This window comes from Schistocerca gregaria, chromosome 4, assembly GCF_023897955.1.
Source record: "Schistocerca gregaria isolate iqSchGreg1 chromosome 4, iqSchGreg1.2, whole genome shotgun sequence".
Lineage (NCBI taxonomy): Eukaryota > Metazoa > Arthropoda > Insecta > Orthoptera > Acrididae > Schistocerca > Schistocerca gregaria.
The window spans coordinates 293,548,246-293,570,750 of record NC_064923.1 but is presented as its reverse complement, the minus strand read 5'-3'; the positions used below and the strand labels follow the sequence as shown (position 1 = coordinate 293,570,750).

General features: G+C 41.7%; 1 pseudogene; it reads left to right on the top strand.

The window, feature by feature from the left end:
* The first annotated feature begins 21,264 nt into the window (after positions 1-21,264).
* On the top strand, positions 21,265-21,382 carry LOC126268386 (5S ribosomal RNA; annotated as a pseudogene).
* Positions 21,383-22,505: the final 1,123 nt, after the last annotated feature.

The following is a 22,505-nucleotide window of genomic DNA, read 5'->3' as shown; positions in this document are numbered from 1 at the left end:
TATTTATTTAAGCTGTTACGCAAACTGATCAAAAAGAGTCTCAGGTCCCTAATCAAATGGTTCAAATGGCTCTGATCTCTATGGGACTTAACATCTTAGGTCATCACTCCCCTAGAATTTAGAACTACTTAAACCTAACCTAAGGACATCACACACATCCATGCCCGAGGCAGGATTCGAACCTGCGACCGTAGCAGTCACGCGGTTCGGGAATGAAGCGCCTAGAACCGCTCGGCCACCGCGGCCGGGTAAGTCCCTAATCATAACAGATTAAATAAATAAAAATGCAAATGGAGTCAATGTGATATCTTCTGTCACCCCTCGCATCCCAAAGGGTCTTCGTAAAGTATGAGTTTATTAGCAATCACTCGTCCGCAGCACGAATCTACACAAGTTTCTACGTCAGTTTGTTCGCAGAGACCAGCCTCGCAGGGTGGCCGCCCCGCCTTAGGTGCCTTGCCACTGTTCGCGCGGCTTCACCCCGTCGGAGGCTGGAGTCCTCCCCCGGGCATGAGTGTGTGTGTGTTGTCCTTAGCGTAAGTTAGTTTAGGTTAGATCAGGCAGTGTATAAGCCTTGGGACCGATGACCTCAGCAGTTTTCTCCCATAGGTACTTACCACCGTAGGTACTTACCACCAATTTGCTGACACCGAAACCTCCCGTTTTTCTATTCCCTACCTTCATTGACTACTGCATTCTTCTCCCGTTATGGTTAAGTTGTCTACCCCTTTCCATACTTTACGAATTCAGTAACATTATCATATATCTATTCAATTTCACGTGCATCCCTATCCACGGCTGTAACAAAAGGATGACGCGATAGACCTCCCGTCGAGGGCGCAGGCACAGAAGGGAATTGATAATTTACCGAAAGAAATCCAGCAAGGAAGGAAGACTTAGAACAAACATGGAGAAGTGTGTGTAGTCCTACATGCCTTATGTGTCTTCTGCTTATGAGGAGCCCGCGACTGTTGTTGACAGTGTCACCTCTACAGTGTCATTTCGTCCAAGTATCATCTTAAAGACACGACACGTAATGAACAGACGTCTATCGATAACACGGCTTGTGCGGAAACAGTACGCACGGTCCACAAAACTGCCAACTACACAGTTCGCTCATGTCAACAATAGAATTCTTCTCCTACTTCGCCATTGTCCTGTAGGATGGAGTTCAAACGTTGGCGAGCTGGTTGCTGAAGCAAATATGGTGTTTGATCAAAGGCCTTAGCCGGCGGGGGCCCTTAGCAAAACTTCTCCGCGGAGCTCTTCCGCATCTGTCATTTCTCCGGCACCTCTCCCTTTCAGCTCCTCCTCCATGTTTAAAAGAATTGCAAGTTATATCGTTGACTTACTATCAATATATCATGTACAGCAGACCCTATTTTGTGACAGAAAAATACTCCTAGCTGAAGGAATCTTCATAGTTATGGTAATTATTAAAATATTATAACAAAAACTAACTAATCTATGGGAATCCTTCGAATATAAAGAAACTAAAGTTCAAACAAACTTCACAGATATTGTTTAGAACACGGCAACGGCCTTGCCGCAGTGATACACCGATTCCCGTGAGATCACCGCGCTGTCGGGCGTGGTCGGCACTTGAATGAGTGACCATCCAGGCTGCCATGCGCTGTTGCAATTTTTCGGGGCGCACTCAGTCTCGTGAAGGCAATTGAGGAGCTACTCGACCGAATAGTACCGGCTTCGATCAAGAATACCATCATAACGACCGAGAGAGCGGTGTGCTGACCCCACGCCCCTCCTATCCGCATCCTCCACTGAGGATGGCACGGCGGTCGGATGGTCCCGGTAGGCCACTCGTGGCCTGAAGATGAAGTGCTTCTTTTTTATTGTTCAGAACACATTGTAAATCATATTCATCACTTCACTGTGATCTATATTCAAATGAAATTAAATGATTTCGTAAGTCATGGACACTTTGGATTTTCTGCTTTTCACAGTTTACTCAAAAAACCTTTTCATTGCTTTTTGACAAACAAATTCATCAGTATCATCAAAAGAGAGTTTTGAAACCATGTCCTGTTCCACTGACAGCATGACAAGAGAAAACAAGCATACTTGCAACATGTTGCTCCTGAAACAATGCTTGATCAGCTTAAAACGTGGATAGCTACTTTCACCAGAGGCAACGATGACGGGCATGGTTACCAAAATTCTGTAGGTAATATAAATAACGGGAAATTTGTTTCCAGTTTCATTTAAGTATTTCAATGTTAGCACTGGAGTTTTTATATAATTAGGCACCATTTCTCCGAACACATTGAATTCTGTCACAAGTTCTGTTGCAACAATGTCTTGTGAACATTCACCATTTGTGTATACACTTAGCTGTTTCTCAAATTTTTGCAGAGCATTTTCAGTTCTTCGCACTCTAAGTGTTTTAAACTGTTTTGGAGAAAACAAAGAGACGAATATTTCGGAATACTTAGCCAGTTGCCTAAACTTTTCTTTAAAACTTTTTAATATGTGTCAACGACAGGGTAGATAAAAACAATTCTGTATCTCTCCTCTGTAAGTTGCGCCCCGCAAAGCATGTCGTCACTCTCACAATCACATTACTTCATCTTCTTCTCATCTCTCCTTACTTGAAATTTTGGCTCAGTCTGGAAACTTTCAGCCGTCTCTTTCGCAGTTATCGGCGCATTAGCAAAAGCTTGTTCATAAAATCGCCGCGCTTAGTGGCCGCGCGGTTTGAGGCACCATTTCACGGATTACGCGGCCGCTCCTGCCGGAGGTTCAAGTCCTCCCTCAGGCATGGGTGTGTATGTTGTTCTTACCATAAGTTAGTTTAAGTAATGTGTAAGTCTAGGGATCGATGACGTCAGCAGTTTGGTCCCTTAGGAATTCACTCACATTTCATAGCAATTGTCAATAAACTTCACTAAACTTTCGACGGATTTAAATGCTACTTTCATGTCTATGTTTTCTGCTTAAAGTGCCTTCCTTGTTGCGTCAATGACAAAGAAAAGAGCATGCCATATGACAACACCTGAAATAAACTCGAAGTCTCCTATTTCGTTCAGAGCAAGAGCTTCGCTGTGTGTTCTCGATTCGTCAATGGAACTGCTCACCTCAAGATAGGCATCTCTTACTCCTCTTGCCTGACATTTTCTAGTTTCGACACTTTTCACCATACTTTCTCATCGACTATCTGAAAGCTTCTTCTGTGTTGAAGTTGGTACCCTGTTCAGTAAGATTTCCGATCTCTGAGTTGATGCACCAAAGACAATGTATATTCTTTGATTACTATATATTCCTGACAGGGTCGGTCTGGGGGCGATGTGCAGTGTTTGGTAACTGAAAAGAACTTAACAAGCCAACATCGGTAAAAAAGCATTTTATTGCATGACCAGTTTCGTCAGAGCTATACTGTCATTTTCGGATTTTATGCTTTTGAATACTATGTTGTAAAAATTCAGTCATATAATAAAATGCTTTATTAGCGATCCTGGCTCGAGAAGCTTTCTTCAGTTACCATGTTTGAATTACACCAAAAAATGTGATTGCTTTTGGTGTAGATTTTGCCGCATCTGATGACACAAGGTTAAGACTGTGGCTAGCACATCTCACGTAAAATGCTCTTTTATTAGACTTTAGGATTCTGGCTTGAGCACCACTTCGATGATCTTTCGTATTTGCGCCATTATCGTACAGTTGGCTTCTCAATGATGAACATTGAGACGAAGTTGATCTAGTTTCGAGAAAAGATTTCATTCAAATTTCTCTTGTTGTTGAAGTAACGTTCAAAAATTCGAGAAAGCGTTTTTCTACCGTTACTCACTCTTCTGATACGTTTACAAACCTAACAATCAATGTCATTTGTTCGTTGTGCCTTGTATCTCGCGTGCAATGAAGTATGACAGAAAAATATTTACTTTCTTTCGCAAAATTAACACTGCCGCTATACTTTGTTGGTAAGAATATTTACGACTATTTCGAATGCTTTTTCCAAGATAACAGTCATGCATTTCTTGGGTTTTTACACGCCTTAAGTGTTCCCGCAAAACATGCCAAATTCCGCTGTATTTCCAATAAAACCAAGAAAATTAGCATTATGTTGATAGAGGTTGTCACTGGTTCCTCGTAGGGCTATATTATACTGAGCCAGGTACCTGATGATAAGTGTAATTCTCTTTAGTAGATGATGTGAACGTCCTTCCCTTACTATAGTACTTCAAGGTCAATTCGATCAATACCAGTTTTTTCTTCAAAGGTATCTCACATTCTATCCATTTTTGAACACTCTGCGCGGTTAAATGATTTTTAATGTTCTTGAAGTCGATCTCCTAAATGAGCCCAATTATAGAATCCACCACATGACAGATTGTTTGTACGAGATCGAAAGAGTTTACAATTACAAGAAAACTTTATTCGTAGATTTCGAATACACAACCCATTTTCAGTCCCTTTTTTTCTCCATTAGGTAAACTTTTTAAGTAAAAAAAAGAATAATTAAAATTTGCAGCTGCATTACGGCATTTCTGTACAATAACATCTATGATGGAGGATGTTAACGTATCAGGCCAAGCGCCTGTATCCGGAGTTGTGATTACTTCACGAACTCTACTGGGAGGCCTGCCAGAATGTGGGTAGCAAGAGGTCCTCATTCCAATACTTTATTTTCCCTTTTATCAAAAGCACCTCATTATAAGAGGTCAATATTAATACCATTGCCATTAAAGCATACTTCAGTTTTATTCTAAATTTGTGAAGATGTTGAGCGAGGAAACTCTTCGAAAGCGCCGTTTTTGAGTTCAAAAGTCGTTCACGATGTAGTTTTTTCTTGTTGTTTTGAGCACCTGGATCTTATTTCCCAAAACTGTCACTCTCCTGCACTTCCATTTTCATAGTACAGGAAAAACACTACTTCTTAACACAGAACGCACGCACAGCACCTGAAATGCTGTGTACTTGAGACGTACGTTTAAACTCACAACAATGATCAAATTATTCCGTGAGAGACACCCACTGACCGATTAATTTAGTGTTTCATTGTAGGCCGCATCAATGATTTGCAAGGGCTAAGAGACAATGAATTGTGTATCTCTTAATTTACGGATGAGTAATTGCCGTATTTTAACAATAGATATTACTAACACGCATCGCTATCATGTTCCTAAGGTCCTCGACTCCGGCGGAGCGATAGTTTCCTGTGACGTACACCAGTAGCCATATAGCCGTGTCACAGTGGGTACACATTTAATTACATTACATTCGTATGAAAATCTGTTTTTTCAGTTTATATGTGGTACCAACATTTCAGGTGATGGTTGTAAAATTACCTTCTAATTCTTTGTGTGGGGCCTCTAGAAGCTTGAATTCATCTGCGGTTGCATCGTTTGCCCATGACTAAGGCCGGCCCTGCTACAATGCGTCCAGTTTTTGCTATTTCTACCGACTGAGGATTGGAACGAGACGCGATGCGGGAGGAAGTCATGGGATATCTCCTGATATCCTGTCGGACCTACTTTTGTCAGGCATAGTAAAGCAGTTCGACATGGCATTGACTCAACAAGCTGTTGCAAGTCCCTCCAGAAAACTGAGCCACGCTGGCTTTACAGCCGTCCATATTTGCGAAAGCGTTGATGGTGTAGGATTTTGCTCACGAACTGATCTCTAAAGGTTGTCCCATAAATGTTCGATGGGATTCATGTCCAGAAAGTCCAGGCAACATGGCACATAATTATCCAAAAAAATTCCATCGTTGTTTGGGAACATGAAATAAATGTCTACGAATGGTCTCCAAGTAGTGGCGTATAAAGATTTTCTGTCAATTATCGGTTCATTTGGACCATAGGACACAGTCCACTCCATTAAATGCAGCTCACACCATTATGGAGCCACCAGTAGCTTGCACAGAGCCTTGTTAATAAGAAGGGTCCATGGATTCGTGGAGTTTGTGCCACCTTCAAATACTACCATCAGCTCTTATCAACTGAAATCGGGATTCGTCCGTCCAGATTACGGTTTTCCATTCCTTTGGAGTCCGACTGAATTGATCACGAGCCCAGGAGAGGCGATGAAGGCGATATCATGCTGTTAGCGAAGGCCTGCTACCATCGCCCATTAACGCCGCATTTCGTCGCAGTGTCATAACGTATAAGTGCGCCGTACATCCCGCAATGATTTCTACGGTTATTTTACAAATTGTTACTTTCACAGACAACTACGCAAACGCCGCTGCTCTCGGTCGCTAAGTGAAGGCTGTTGACCACTGGGTTCTCCGTGGAGAGAGGTAAAGCGTGAAATTTGGTATTCTCGGTAGACTGTTGACACTGTGGATCTCGGAATAATGAATTCCCCAATGATTTCCGAAATGGAATGTCCCATGCGTCTAGCACCAACTAGCAATCCACGTTCAAAGTCTGCGTCATAATCACGTGCACTCATAATCACGACAGAAATCTTTTCGCGTGGATCACCTGAAAACGAATAACAGATCCGTCAATGAACTGTCCTTTTATTCCTTGTGTACAGGATACTATCGCCATACGTATATGTACAGTCGTGCTCAAAAGTATCCCAGCGACATGAATTGAATTTCGCCTGATTCGCATGCAACCCACATAACGCAGCTGTCTAGCAAGTCCTCTACTCGCTCCTCGGTACAGACGTTTGACTGTTGAAAATGGTTACAACAAATCACCACTAGAATACAATGCTCTGTATCGCAATAACACAAGATGTAAAGTAATACGAAGGTACTACAAATATCAGGAAACACCTTATCACGGATAAGATTGCCCTTAAGTCTTGTAGCCGGCCGGGGTGGCCGAGCGGTTCTAGGCGCTACAGTCTGGAACCGCGCGACCGCTACGGTCGCAGGTTCGAATCCTGCCTCGGGCATGGTTGTGTGTGATGTCCTTAGGTCAGTTTCGTTTAAGTAGTTCTAAGTTATAGGGGACTGATGAACTCAGAAGTTAAGTCCCATAGTGCTCAGAGCCATTTTAACCATTAAGGCTTGTAAGCTAACACTTATTACAATAAATGATATACCTGAAATGTTACCACCCTCATTTTTACGTCAGATAGGTAATGCACGTAGTACGTTCGTCGTATTCATGACTTCCTCTTCAAAGTAACATACCGTACTTATTATTTAACGCAAAATTACATTAATATTTTAAGTTATTCACGAGAAGTTTGTTGAGAATATGTATGCATTTCAAATGACACGACGAATCGTCTCGTTCTGCATACGGATTCAAACCCAGGTCATGCAGACTAATCAAAGGCTTCGTGACTAACGGAAACTAACAGTCATTCCTGGCTAGGCATACAAAGAGTGATCTACCTCGATTTTAGACAGTGTCAGTTAGCAAATATCAGTTTTTAAATTACGTGACGTAAACATTTTTAATGGACGCGAATTCCTACCTAGCATCTATTGTCCTTGTTAACAAACTACGAGAGATGTTAAATATTGCTTCTTCACAAGTAACTTATTTGAAATGCCTTGAGTTAAAGCTTTATGTTGGACAGGGATTCGAACCCAGAACCTAATCGTATTGTTATCGAAGCTCAATCAACTGTGACATATCAGATTTCTCGGAGTAGCTAGCTATTTTAACTGAAATGACGAGACGAAACATTAATTTTTTCCTTCCCAGGACTCCAACCTGGCACCTATCGCTGTTATATTCTAGAGAAAACAAACGTTAAACATGGGTTTGTTACACCAGCAGCGACATGTGAGCATGTTGGAACAGGAAATAATGTGACAAAGAGTTCTGTGCTGACTGCGAATCGAACCCATACATATCGTTGTTGACTGCACACAAAGAGACGTCAGCTACCGAATTATTTTCCACCAGCAGCCCGGAATAACATCCTTGAACTTCCAATGATCTCGCAAATAGTTCTGTGTCTCACTGGGAGTCAAAAACATCAGTTATCGTTAGAGTTGACAACGAATGAAAACACATTAAAAATCAAAATTATTATCCAACAGCAGATTGTCGCTCAGGCACAAAAATTTGTATTCTTATTTTAGATTCAAACACCTAGCAGCTGGTAAGAATAACCGATACGTAACATTTGATGTAACTTTGGTAACAATGCGATTACGTGTCGGGTTCGTATCTCCATCACAGAACTTCACATCATGCGCTTCATCATTAAATGAGTGCACACTTTGTTACTACTTTGGAGGTATATCAGACATATTTCGTGGTTAGTTAACAGGGACGAAAGGGTCTTGATAGGAGACCCAGTTTATTACAACAATTGTCGTCTTTTATTTTCAAGTTTAAATTTGGTTACTGATATTGGCGAAAATTTCGGTAATTCATGCCTCTTCATGGCTAGCCAGTAATATGGTATGATTAGATTAGATTTGATTTGATTTGATTAATACTTGTTCAATAGATCATGAATACGTTATTTCGTAATGATGTGGAATGTGTCGTTTTAATGAAAGATTTCTTTACATACCATGATTCAATTTCTTTACAACAATTTATTTACTCTCTCTCTCTCATTCTTTTTTATTTCTCTCTCTCCTCTCTCTCTCTCTCTCTCTCTCTCTCTCTCTCTCTCTCTCTCTCTCTCTCTCTGTCTCTCCTCCCTCTCTCTCTCACACACACACATTCTTTTTTGATTTTTATTTCTTTGTTGTGCTCGACTATCGGCGAGGCACGAAAACGCCTGTGAATTTCTTAGTTTTGAGTACACTTACGAAACAAATATAAAATCGACTATGAGAGTTACTGATTTATGATGCTTAGTTTGCAGTCAATTCTGAATATTATCAGCAACTACGCTCCAGTCCCTAAACTTAGTTACAGAAATGTGAAGCAGACGGATTACGTATTTCAGGCCGTAGCAGCCGCATCTTTTAGACCCCAGCCCGCTGTAGGATCACATCAGTTCTTCTTCCTCCTGCTGATAATGTAGCTGAGATTTGGCAGCAAAGCAAGGTATGTTTGGCAACTCTGTAATCGATGAGCTACTGGCTGGTGTGCACGGAATTAAGTCTCAAAGTTCACTTGTTATTTCCTGTCATTTTCATTGAATAATCTGAGTGATTTTCGCTTGAGGCGTAACAAAAGATTGTAAATTTACGGTTTTCAGTCCAGGAAAGTCGTTGCACGAGCAAATCGCAACTAATCTCATCCTTTAAATAGTGGTTTACTAGTTCTAGCCACTATTGGCCTCGTAAGAGGACACCAAGACATATGCCTCTTCCCTAGCTCTTTAGGAACGGGCTAACCTGTGGAAAAGCGGCTGTTATGGTTTGTGCTTCCAGTCTTGCTTACTGTAACGTTTTTATCCCTTCTGTGAAAAAGCTACAAGCAGTCAGATCAAACATCGATAGGAAAGTCGTAAGAAAATACTTTCGGCTCATAGTGCAATGGTGAAAAACTTACAATGCTGCATAACAGGTAACGCCTCTTTCCGCTGCTGACAAGCAAATTTTGGGTTTCTAGGAATTATTAACTTTATTTGTGAAATGCCACATTTGTATACCACTTGAGTATGACACAGCATACCAGTCAAACACAGACCCAACCGGAATCTAAGTGAGTAGTATTTTACTAATTCGTGCCGACAGAGGCACGCCTGTGTACAGATACACAGTTTTATTGGAACAGACTTTCATCATAAGGTTATTGTGCGTAGTTTTATTTCATTTATTATAATACAGTGAACAATTTTCGTAAGGTTTCTTTTAGTGTGGTTAAAATAATAGTAAACATGAGAAAGAATTTTATCATCAACGATATATGTGAATTCTCTGATGTTATCTATAACAGTCTGACAATGCACGTGCAGTTTATTGAACATGCATGAAGAAAACTTGTTCTGAGTCAAAGCTGTCAAACAAGGTTTGTTGAAGAATAAAATGCCACTACCACACGACAGCTAATGTAGAAAATACTTTTCTGGCGTATTTTGGCACGATGCGCTCTCCCCATACATAATACAAAACATTCGAGATGCATCTGCTGCCTGGTCGTCTATTAAAGCTGAAAAGAACCAAATGTCGCAGAAGTTAGCCCTTTCTCCACATGCGACTCTTTTGGCTTGAGAAGTGAAGGGAATTATGTTCAAAGTTCCATTAGATAGATAACTTCAGCAGACAGGAAAATTGCATTTAATAAAATGCAGCAGTCAGTGTACTCGAACTCACGATATTTACCGTTTCGCTACTAGCTGACACATAGCTACAGAAGCCCCAGAAGTCAGCAACAATTCCTCCAGAAATTCCGCATTCCACAGTGCTGTGAGACAATGCATATGGCCGGATGTCGACTTCTGAGAGACAGTTGCAACTTTTCTTTTGCAGTGCACGACGTTTTCAACAAACAGGTAGCGCAATAGAGTAGCTCAAGTGGAAAGCAACACTTCCAACTTAAATTTCTGAATCCTACACTGTTGGCAGTTCTGTGTAGGTGGCAGTTACGTGATTTTATTTTATTGATTACAAAATAGAGTCGAATGTATGCACTGGGTAGCCAAGGCAGCTAGTTCATGGCGATTCGGTCAACCAAGTAAATGAATGTATTGAACATGCTGCAAACCACTACAGGGAGCCTGTGCGTCAGAATTCTCATCCAGTGTGGCGCAATAGCGTTATGATAGAAAAATGAGTCACAGGGAAGAGTATTGGTCGTCTGTTGATTTGATGATACGTTCATATACTTATGGTCTGGGTTCGATTCCAATTCTGCTGATGATTTCTGATAGGGAGAGACAGATTCTATTCAATTCTGGCTACGCCAAGTGATGAAGATATAATGACATTGTGCTCTTAAATTCACATTAAACATGAGATTCCTTCTCGACCAAGTAGACGTTAGGTTGAACCACAATAAAGTCAGGGGTCGTGACATGTAGAAACTCAATCACCGGTAAACTTTCTGATACTAGTGTTTTATTTGTAGTGACGATGCAAACGAAAGTAAAGTTCTATGTACAGACTTGGCAGAAAATCCTAAGAAATTTTGGTCTTATGTCAAAGCGGTTGGTGGATCAAAACAAAATGTCCAGACACTCTGTGACCAAAATGGTACTGAAACAGAGGATGACAAAGGCCGAAATACTATATGTCTTCTTCCGAAGCTGTTTCACAGAGGAAGACTGCACTGCAGTTCCTTCTCTAGATTGTCGCACAGATGACAAAATGGTAGATATCGAAATAGACGACAGAGGGATAGAGAAACAATTAAAATCGCTCAAACGAGGAAGGCCGCTGGACCTGATGGGATACCAGTTACGCGAAGGAATTTGCCCCCCTTCTTGCAGCAGTGTACCGTAGGTCTCTATAAGAGCGAAGCGTTCCAAATGATTGGAAAAGGGCACAGGTCATTCCCGTTTTCAAGAAGGGACGTCGAACAGATGTGCAGAACTATAGACCTCTATATCTCTAACGTCGATCAGTTGTCTAATTTTGGAACACGTATTATGTTCGAGTATAATGACTTTTCTGGAGACTAGATGTCTACTCTGTAGGAATCAGCATGGATTTCAAAAATGACGGTCGTGTGAAACCCAGCTCGCGCTATTCGTCCACGAGACTCAGAGGGCCATAGACACGGGTTCACAGGTAGATGCCGTGTTTCTTGACTTCCGCAAGGCGTTCGATACAGTTCCCCAAAGTCGTTTAATGAACAAAGTAAGAGCATATGTACTATCAGACCAATTGTGTGATTGGATTGAGGAGTTCCTAGATAACAGAACGCAGCATGTCATTCTCAATGGAGAGAAGTCTCCGAAGTAAGAGTGATTTCAGGTGTGCCGCAGGGGAGTGTCATAGGACCGTTGCTATTCACAATATACATAAATGACCTGGTGGATGACATCGGTAGTTCACTGAGGCTTTTTGCAGATGATGCTGTGGTGTGTCGAGAGGTTGTAACAATAGAAAATTGTAGTTAAATGCAGGAGGATCTGCAGCGAATTGACGCATGGTGCAGGGAATGGCAATTGAATCTCAATGTAGACAAGTGTAATGTGCTGCGAATACATAGAAAGATAGATCTCATATCATTTAGCTACAAAATAGCAGGTGAGCAACTGGAAGCAGTTAATTCCATAAATTATCTGGGAGTAAGCATTAGGAGTGATTTAAAATGGAATGATCATATAAAGTTGATCGTCGGTAAAGCAGATGCCAGACTGAGATTCATTGGAAGAATCCCAAGGAAAGGCAATCCGAAAACGAAGTAGGTTACAGTACGCTTGTTCTCCCACTGCTTGAATAGTGATTAGCAGTGTGGGATCCGTATCAGATAGGGTTGATAGAAGAAGTAGAGAAGATCCAACGGAGAGCAGCGCGCTTCGTTACAGGATCATTTAGTAATCGTGAAAGCGTTACGGAGATGATAGATAAACTCCAGTGGAAGACTCTGCAGGAGAGACGCTCAGTACCTCGGTACGGGCTTTTGTTAAAGTTTCGGAACATACCTTCACCGAAGAGTCAAGCAGTATATTGCTCCCTCCTACGTATATCTCGCGAAGAGACCATGAGGATAAAATCAGACAGATTAGAGCCCACACAGAAGCACACCGACAGTCCTTCTTTCCACGAGCAATACGGGACTGGAATAGAGGGGAGAACCGATAGAGGTACTCAGGGTATCCTCCGCCACACACCGTCAGGTGGCTTGCGGAGTATGAATGTAGATGTAGATGTAGAATGGTCACAGGACACTTATTCAATCTTTTATTTGAATTTCTGTATGTCGATAATATTGGTTCTGAACTGAGAATGCAACTCAGACCGCCCTTAAAGGGGAATTAGATCCCTCCGTAACAATACAGCTCGACTACAATTTCTTGCCGGCCGCGGTGGTCTCGCGGTTCTAGGCGCGCAGTCCGGAACCGTGCGACTGCTACGGTCGCAGGTTCGAATCCTGCCTCGGGCATGGATGTGTGTGATGTCCTTAGGTTAGTTAGGTTTAATTAGTTCTAAGTTCTAGGGGACTAATGACCACAGCGGTTGAGTCCCATAGTGCTCAGAGCCATTTGAACCATACAATTTCTTGTTTGTTCAAAACTGCAGATTACTCAACATCTCCACATATTGGCGTGAATGGATTCGATCCTGACCCGGCACTAACGTTTTCAAGCTCTACCATGAGGACACCTATCTGCTGGTGGATAATAATTTTGATTTTTAATATATTTTCATTTCTTGTCAATACTAACGATATTTGACGTTATTGACTCCCAGTGAGACACAGAACTATTTGCGAGATCATTGTAAGTTCAAGGATCTTATTCCGGGCTGCTGGTGGAAAATAATTCGGTAGCTGACGTCTCTTTGTGTGCAGTCAACAACGATATGTGTAGGTTCGATTACCAGTCAGCGCAGAACTCTTCGTCATATTATTTCTAGTTCAAGCATGCTGACATGTCGCTGCTGGTGTAAAAACCCGTATTTATCGGTCATTTTCTCTAGAATGTAACAGCAACAGGTGCTAGGGGGTTGGAGTCCTGGGAAGGAAAAAAATAATTTTTCGTCTCGTTATTTCAATTAAAACATCTAGTTACGCCGAGAAAATCCGATATGTCACAGTTGATTGAGCTTCGATAACAATCCGAATAGGTTCTGGGTTCGAATCTCTCTCCAACACAAAGCTTTACCTCACGGTATGTTACTTTGAAGAGGAAATCATGAATACGACGAACTTACTACGTGCATTACCTATCTGACGTAATAATGAGAGTGGTAACATTTCAGGTATATCATTTATTGCAATGAATGTGAGCGCGTCAGTGAAAAGATCTATGCGCGAAGCATACAACTACCACCGTCACACCTAAGCAAAATATCTGCCAGAGAATCCGAGAAAATTCTGGTCTAACGTAAAATCGCTAAGAGGGCCTAAGGCTTCCATTCAGTCCTTTTGTGACAGCCTACTTTGGCAGTTGAAGATACCAAAACGAAAGCCCAAGCTTCAAATTTAACATTCAAGAAATAATTCACACAGGAAAACGGTACAAACATACCGTCATTTGACCATCGGGCAGACTCCCGTATGGACGTCATAGAAATAAGCATACCTGGTTCTGAGAAATATCTGAGAAATTTGAAAACAAATATATCACCACGTCCGGATGTAATCCCAGTTAGATTTTACGAAGAGAACTCTAAAGCATTGGCCCCTTACCTACCTTGCATTTATCGTGAAACTCTCGCTCCGCACAAAGTCTCAAGCGGCTGGAAAAAGCGCAGGTGACTCCAGAACATAAGAATGCTACAGGAACGGATCAACGAAATTGACCAATATCCCAATTTTTTTTGCTCTAGAATCTTTAAACACGTTCTCAATTCGACTATAATAAACTTTCTTGAGACTAAGAAGCTTTTTTCCATGAATCAGCATAGTTTTAGAAAGTATTGCTCGTGAGAAACTCAGCTTGCCCTTTTCTCACATGATATACTGAGAACTGTGGATGATTGGCAACAGAAAGATTCTGTATTTCTAGATTTCCAGAAAGCATTTGACACGGTGCCCCGTTGCAGGCTGTTAATGAAGGTACAAGCATATGGAATAAGTTCACAGATAAGTAAGTAGCTCGAAGACTTCTTAAATAGTAGAACACAATATGTTCTCCTCGACGGCAAGTTTTCATCGAAGACAGGAGTACTGACAGGAGAGCCCCAGGCAAGTGTGATAGGACCGCTGTTGTTCTCTATATACATAAATGATGTTTCGGACAGGGTGGGTAGCAATCTGGGGTTGTTTGCTGATGACGTCGTGGCATATGATATGATGTCGAAGTTGAGTAACTGTAGAAAGATACAGGACGTCTTAGACAAAATTTCCGCTTGGTGTGCTGAATGGCAGCAAGTCCTAAATCTGTGAAAATGTAGGTTAATGTGGATGAGTAGGAAGAACAAACCTGTAACGTTCGGATACAGTATTACTAGTGTCCTTCTTGATATAGTATAGTTGTTCAAATATCTGGCGTAACGTTGCAAAGCGACATGAGGTGGAACGAGCATGTGAAAACTGTGGTAGGGAAGACAAGTGGTCGACTTCGATTTATTGGAAGATTTTTGGGAAATAGTGGTTCATTTGTAAATGATCGCTTTTATGAATTAACTATAAACACCTGATGAAGCAAATATAGTTTGTGAAATCGCCGTGTCTTTGAAAAAAGATTTTAAATAGTCGCGGGGGTCCTTCTTATTCAACATATTCAAAAAAGTGCCATAAACGTTACGAAGCGAGGAACAGTGTGTAAGTGAAAATCAGTGGAGAGGAAATTGCACGCCGGTCTCTTATTTTATTTTCTTTGTACTTTGACGGTTTCTACAAAATTGTGGAATAATAATATGCAGGTACCTGCCGCGTGCTATGTATCACCAGTAATTAATAAGACTTTGCCTTCCTATAGTCATAGAGGCACATACATTGAACATCACAGAACGGAAGGACATTATTAAACGCTTAGTTTGTGCCTTCAGTGTTTCTGACCTACTGGACACCAAGTGTCAGGAACAAAAATGTAATACTCGTGTATATTGGTACACACAGAGGGCTGTTTGCCAAGCATGCAGTTTTCCACTGTCGTTCGCTGTGACTTGTAGGCAACCGCAGATACGAAGGCGTTGATGCGGTTGCCTGACAATCAGGCGTCAAATCTATACCTAAGAAAACTGAGTTCAGAGTATTTACGGAAAGACTCATGCAAGAGTAGTGAATAAAAGAATAGGAGTGCGGGTAAGCTACTACAAACAGCATAGTGAACGCATTATTGTGGCCAAGTTAGACACGAAGCCCACGCCTACTACAGTAGTACAAGTTTATATTCCAAGTACCTCTGCAGATGATGAAGAAATTGATGAAATGTATGATGAGATACCCCCCCCCCATGAACCATGGACCTTGCGTGCCTCAACGATACAGTAGGTGCAACCACAACGGAGGGGTATCTGTTGAGAGGCCAGACAAACGTGTGGTTCCTGAAGAGGGGCAGCAGCCTTTTCAGTAGTTGCAGGGGCAACAGTCTGGATGATTGACTGATCTGGCCTTGTAACACTAAACAAAACGGCCTTGCTGTGCTGCTACTTCGAACGGCTGAAGGCAAGGGGAAACTACAGCCGTAATTTTTCCATAGGGCATGCAGCTTTACTGTATGATTAAATGATGATGGCGTCTTCTTGGGTACAATATTCCGGAGGTAAAATAGTCTCCCATTCGGATATCCGGACGGGGACTACTCAAGAGGACGTCGTTATCAGGAGAAAGAAAACTGGCGTTCTACGGATCGGAGCGTGGAATGTCAGATCCCTTAACTGGACAGGTAGGTTAGAAAATTTAAAAAGGGAAATGGATAGGTTAAAGTTAGATATAGTGGCAATTAGTGAAGTTCGGTGGCAAGAGGAACGAGACTTCTGGTCAGGTGAATACAGGGTTATGAATACAAAATCAAATAGGGGTAATGCAGGAGTAGCTTTAATAATGAATTTAAAAAAAAATTGGAGCGCGGGTAAGCTACTGCAAACAGCATGTGAACGCATTACTGTGGCCAATATAGACACGAAGCCCATGCCCACTACAGTAGTACAAGTTTATATGCCAACTAGCTCTGCAGATGACGAAGAATTTGAAGAAATTATGATGAAATAAAAGAAATTATTCAGGTAGTGAAGGGAGACGAAAATTTAATAGTCATGGGTGACTGGAATTCGAGTGTAGGAAAAGGGAGAGAAGGAAACATAGTAGGTGAATATGGATTGGGGGTAAGAAATGAAAGAAGAAGCGGTCTGGTAGAATTTTGCAAAGAGCATAACTTAACTGTAGCTAACACTTGGATCAAGAATCATAAAAGAAGGTTGTATGCATGGAAGAATCCTGGAGATACTAAAAGGTATCAGATAGATTATATAATGCTAAGACAGAGATTTAGGAACCATGTTTTAAATTGTAAGACATTTCCAGGGGCAGATGTGGACTCTGACCACAATCTATTGGTTATGAACTGTAGAATACAACTGAAGAAACTGCAAAAAGGTGGGAATTTAAGGAGGTTCTACAGAGTTTCAGGGAGAGCATAAGGGAACAATTGACAGGAATGGGGCAAAGAAATACAGCAGAAGAAGAATGGGTAGCTTTGAGGGATGAAGTAGTGAAGGCAGCAGACGAACAAGTAGGTAAAAAGACGAGAACTAGTGGAAATCCTTGGGTAACAGAAGAAATATTGGATTTAATTGATGAAAGGAGAAAATATAAAAATGCAGTAAATGAAGGAGGCAAAAAGGAAAACAAACGTCTCAAAAATGAGATCGACAGGAAGTGCAAAATGGCTAAGCAGGCATGACTAGAGGACAAATGTAAGGATGTAGAGGCTTATCCCACTAGGTGTAAGACAGATACTGCCTACAGGAAAATTAAAGAGACCTTTGGAGAAAAGAGAGCCACTTGTATGAATATCAAAAGCTCAGATGGAAACCCAGTTCTAAGCAAAGAAGGGAAAGCAGAAAGGAGGAAGGAGTATATAGAGGGTCTATACAAGGGCGATGTACTTGAGGACAATATTATAGAAATTGAAGAGGATGTAGATAAAGATGAAATGGGAGATACGATACAGCGTGAAGATTTTGACAGAGCACTGACAGACCTGAGTCGAAACAAGGCCCCCGGAGTAGACAACATTCCATTGGAACTACTAACGACCTTGGGAGAACCAGTCATGACAAAACTCTCCAGGGTGAGCAAGATGTATGAGACAGGCAAAATACCCTCAGACTTCAAGAAGAATATAATAATTCCAATCCCAAAGAAAGCAGGTGTTGACAGATGTGTAAAGTCACTACTGGAAAATACTAACGCGAATTCTTTACAGACGAATGGAAAAACTGGTAGAAGCCGACCTCGGGGAAGATCAGTTTGGATTCCGTAGAAATATTGGAACACATGAGGCAATACTGACCCTACGACTTATCTTAGACGAAAGATTAAGGAAGGACAAACCTACGTTTCTAGCATTTATAGACATAGAGAAAGCTTTTGACAATGTTGACTCTGAATACTCTCTTTAAAATTTTTAAGGTGGCAGGGGTAAAATACAGGGAGCGAAAGGCTATTTACAATTTGTACAGAAATCAGATGGCAGTTATAAGAGTCTAGGGGCATTAAAGAGAAGCAGTGGTTGGGAAGGGAGTGAGACAGGGTTGTAGCCTCTCCCGATATTATTCAATCTGCAAGCAGGAAAATAAATAAAAGAAAAATTTGGCGTAGGTATTAGAATACAGGGAGAAGATATAAAAACTTCGAGGTTTGCCGATGACATTGTAATTCTGTCACAGACAGCAAAGGACTTGGAAGAGCAGTTGAACGGAATGGACAGTGTCATGAAAGGAGGATATAAGATGAACATCAACAAAAGCAAAACGAGGATGATGGAATGTAGTCGAAATAAATTGGGTGAAGCTGAGGGAATTAGATTAGGAAATGAGACACTTAAAGTACTTTTGTTATTTGAGGAGGAAAATAACTGATGATGGTGGAAGCAGAGAGGACATAAAATGTAGACTGGCAATGGCATGATACCGTTTCTGAAAAAGAGAAATTTTTTAACATCAAGTATAGATTTAAGTGTTAAGAAGTCGTTTCTGTAAGTATTTGTATGGAGTGTAGCCATGTATGGAAGTGAAACATGGACGATAAATAGTTTGGACAAGAAGAAAATAGAAGCTTTCGAAATGTGATGCTACAGAATAATGTTGAAGATTAGGTGGGTAGATCACGTAACTAGTGAGGAGGTACTGAAGAGAACTGGGGAGAAGAGGAGTTTGTGGCACAACTTGACAAGAAGAAGGGACCGGTTGGTAGGACATGTTCTAAGGTATCAAGGGATCACAAATTTAGTATTGGAGGGCAGCATGGAGGGTAAAAATCGTAGAGGGAGACCAAGAGATGAATACACTAAGCAGATTCAGAAGGATGTGGGTTGCAGTAGGTACTGGGAGACGAAGGAGCTTGCACAGGATAGAGTAGCATGGAGAGCTGCATCAAACCAGTCTTAGGACTGAAGACACAACAACAACAAGCCACGTTTTATGTGTTGACGAACGGAAGGGATAATGTTTGAGAAAAAGATTGAAATGATGGTGACAATAACTATTAACAAAGGATAGACTGAAACAGTTTGTTAGATTAAAACTCTTTACCGGACCTAGATTCGAACCTGCGAACGTTACGTTTGGCGGGCTACTACGAGTAAGGACTTCTCCTTATACGTTCACTTCCACCAGTACCTCTCTCCTAGCTTCTAAAGTTGTGACAGCAGGTCGTGAGCCGTTATTCGGCACATTTCCGCGACAAGCAATGTCCCTAAGTTCGAATTCGGTCCAGCATATAATTTTAATTTGTCTGGATGTATCAAATAAGCTACCCTCCACTACAGAGTGAAATTTCGTTTGGAAAGGACGGACTGTTTCAATAGATATTTTTGTAGACAGTGAGTTGCGAAAAGTTTGGGTGGGAATTTGAAAGGTTAACATTCTATAATCATCGTACTTCCATACAATCGATTTTTTGCATGGCTCGTCGGATTCATTTAATCATTTAGGACTTTGTGTGCTTTGACGCGTTTCAATGAAGTGTTTGATTGCCTTTAGTTTTTATGTTATTAGTTTATGTGCCGTTGAGGGATCCAGATTCCTTTCGGCGTTTCGGTACGTCGAGATATTTGTTCTCGGATATTTTCATACGCTATTTTCCTATTGTAGGATTCATGAATAAATCCAACAAGAAACTGTACTCCCAGACATTGAAAGAATCATATTCTGTTGATTTTCCGTGCATTCTAAAATCCAGAAAAGGACAAAAATTTGCCTTTTCCACGGTATTTGGGTGTGATATTGATATTGCACGTGATGGAAGAAAAGATTTAAGTAATCATGTGAACTGTGGTAAACACGTAAGTTATGTTAATCGAAGGAAGACAACAAGAAAATCAGCACTTTTTTCACCAAGTCTGGAAACGTCAACAAGTACGTAATTAAGTCCAAGTGCCTGTTTACTTGTTTTTGATAGAACACAATGTGCCCTTAGGTGGGGTTGATCATTCTGGTTCTTTTCTTAAGAAGACGTTCCCCATTTCGGAAGTTGCCAAAAATTTATCTGTGGTCACACGAAAACTATATGCATTGTAAATAAAATGGCAACAAAGTAAGGAGAAGTTGTTAAGCGCCTTCAGAGCGGACCATTTTCTTCGGCAACGGATGGAAGCAATGATACGAATCTCGAGTTGTACCGTATTGTTGTTACATTTTACGATACACCGCAGGAAAAAGTGGTGAGCACAATGCTATCCATACTAGCGCTGGACAGGGACTATCAGGGCGAAATAAATGTAACCTGATGTTATCACAAATGAATTCTCATAACATACCAATTGAATACTGTGTGGCTTTCTGCTCCGTCAATGCTCCTGTTATGATAGGACACAAAATTCGAGTTGCAGTAGTTCTGAAGGAATTTCGTAGACTTTCCCGGCGTAATAACTGCTGATATACTTCACGGGTCTGCTGCCGGATCATGCCGTCGTCTAGCCACAATATTTCGGCGGACCAGCTGGCCGCCATCTTCAGGTGAGTTAATGCTAGTGCACTGCCTCGCCAGAACTGAATTCTAGCCACAACAACGGAAACCGTTATACACCACGGACAGAGCACCGTGCGTGCTCGAGATGATGGGCAGCGCGCCGGTGGGAGAAGACGGCAGAAACGATAAATCGCAACAGCACTAGCTGGAAGAATCCAATGATCGACAAGAAGACCGTTGTTGTTTAATGTCGGACGAAATTGGATTCCATATCTTACGTAGAGGAAAACCTTTATCCCTGTTAATAATATTACTTGATAATCTAATTTCAATGAATTCTTTAACAGCACATTCCCAATAACGAGAAGCAGGACCGATCAATTGTGTCTTGTCATACATCATCCTGTGTCCTTTGTAGGTAGTGTTCCGCCACTGCCGACTTCTCAGCCTGGAAAAACCGAGTGTGCCGATGATGTTCACAGACTGGTCCTGAACAGTTCGAATAGTTTGGCCAGTATACATCTTTACACAGTGACTCGAAATTTCATAAACCCCGGGCTTCCCCAAGCCCAAATCATCTTTAACTGAGCCAAGAAGGGCTCCATCCGTTGGGCGTTTTTTGCACTCGCTCTTAGCTGTAATTGAACCTCATGTCATTTTGGGCATGTATGTCATATTTTACCTCTCTACCTACACTACTCCGTGAATTAGCGTAGGTTAACGGACTTTTGATGCCAACGGCCTTGCCGCAGTGGTAACACCAGTACCCGTCAGATCACCGAAGTTAAACACTGTCGGGCTGGGCTAGCACTTGGATGGATGACCATCCGGTCTGTCGAGCGCTGTTGGCAAGCGGGATGCACTCAGCCTTTGTGAGGCAAACTGAGGAGTTATTTGACTCAGAAGTAGCGGCTCCTGTCTCGGAAACTGACATACGGCAGGGAAGGCGGTGTGCTGACCACATGCCCCTCCATATCCGAATCCACTGACGCCTGTGGGTTGAGGATAACACGACTGCCAGTCGGTACCTTTGGGCCTTCATGGCTTGTTCGGGGAGGTTAGTTTTTTAGTTTCAATGTTTAATATTTTTTTGTGTGATCTAAAATTTGAAAACCTCCCTCATACCGGCCTGATTTAGCTTCCCTGTCAGGATAGTAAAAACATGCGTATGTTAGGGAATTTTCGTTCACAAAGCAGCCTTATCACATTCACACAGTTCAATACGGTTCTATCCTGATTAAATTGAGCTTAACTTAAATTCCATAAAGTAGTGAAGCAATTTCGAAGTATCGGTGCAACGAAAATTGTCAGTCGATCTCCTGAAAACATTTGTAATAATTATTAACTTTCGGTGATCACATGCGGAAGACCGGAGATCTGCTGGTAAGACCATGTTAGCCTATTTATTTGAAGTAACTGGATATCTTGAGTATACAAAACGGCTGGTTCGTCAAGTGTAAATCAGACGTTCCCCACTGATCCCGTGCAACACAGCGTAGTAAGCAAACACTGTCAATAATAATCAGCTAAATAATACGCGAACACACTTACTTTAGTTTAGTTCATGTACACTCCTGGAAATTGAAATAAGAACACCGTGAATTCATTGTCCCAAGAAGGGGAAACTTTATTGACGCATTCTTGGGGTCAGATACATCACATGATCACAGTGACAGAACCACAGGCACATAGACACAGGCAACAGAGCATGCACAATGTCGGCACTAGTACAGTGTATATCCACCTTTCGCAGCAATGCAGGCTGCTATTCTCCCATGGAGACGATCGTAGAGATGCTGGATGTAGTCCTGTGTAACGGCTTGCCATGCCATTTCCACCTGGCGCCTCAGTTGGACCAGCGTTCTTGCTGGACGTGCAGACCGCGTGAGACGACGCTTCATCCAGTCCCAAACATGCTCAATGGCGGACAGATCCGGAGATCTTGCTGGCCAGGGTAGTTGACTTACACCTTCT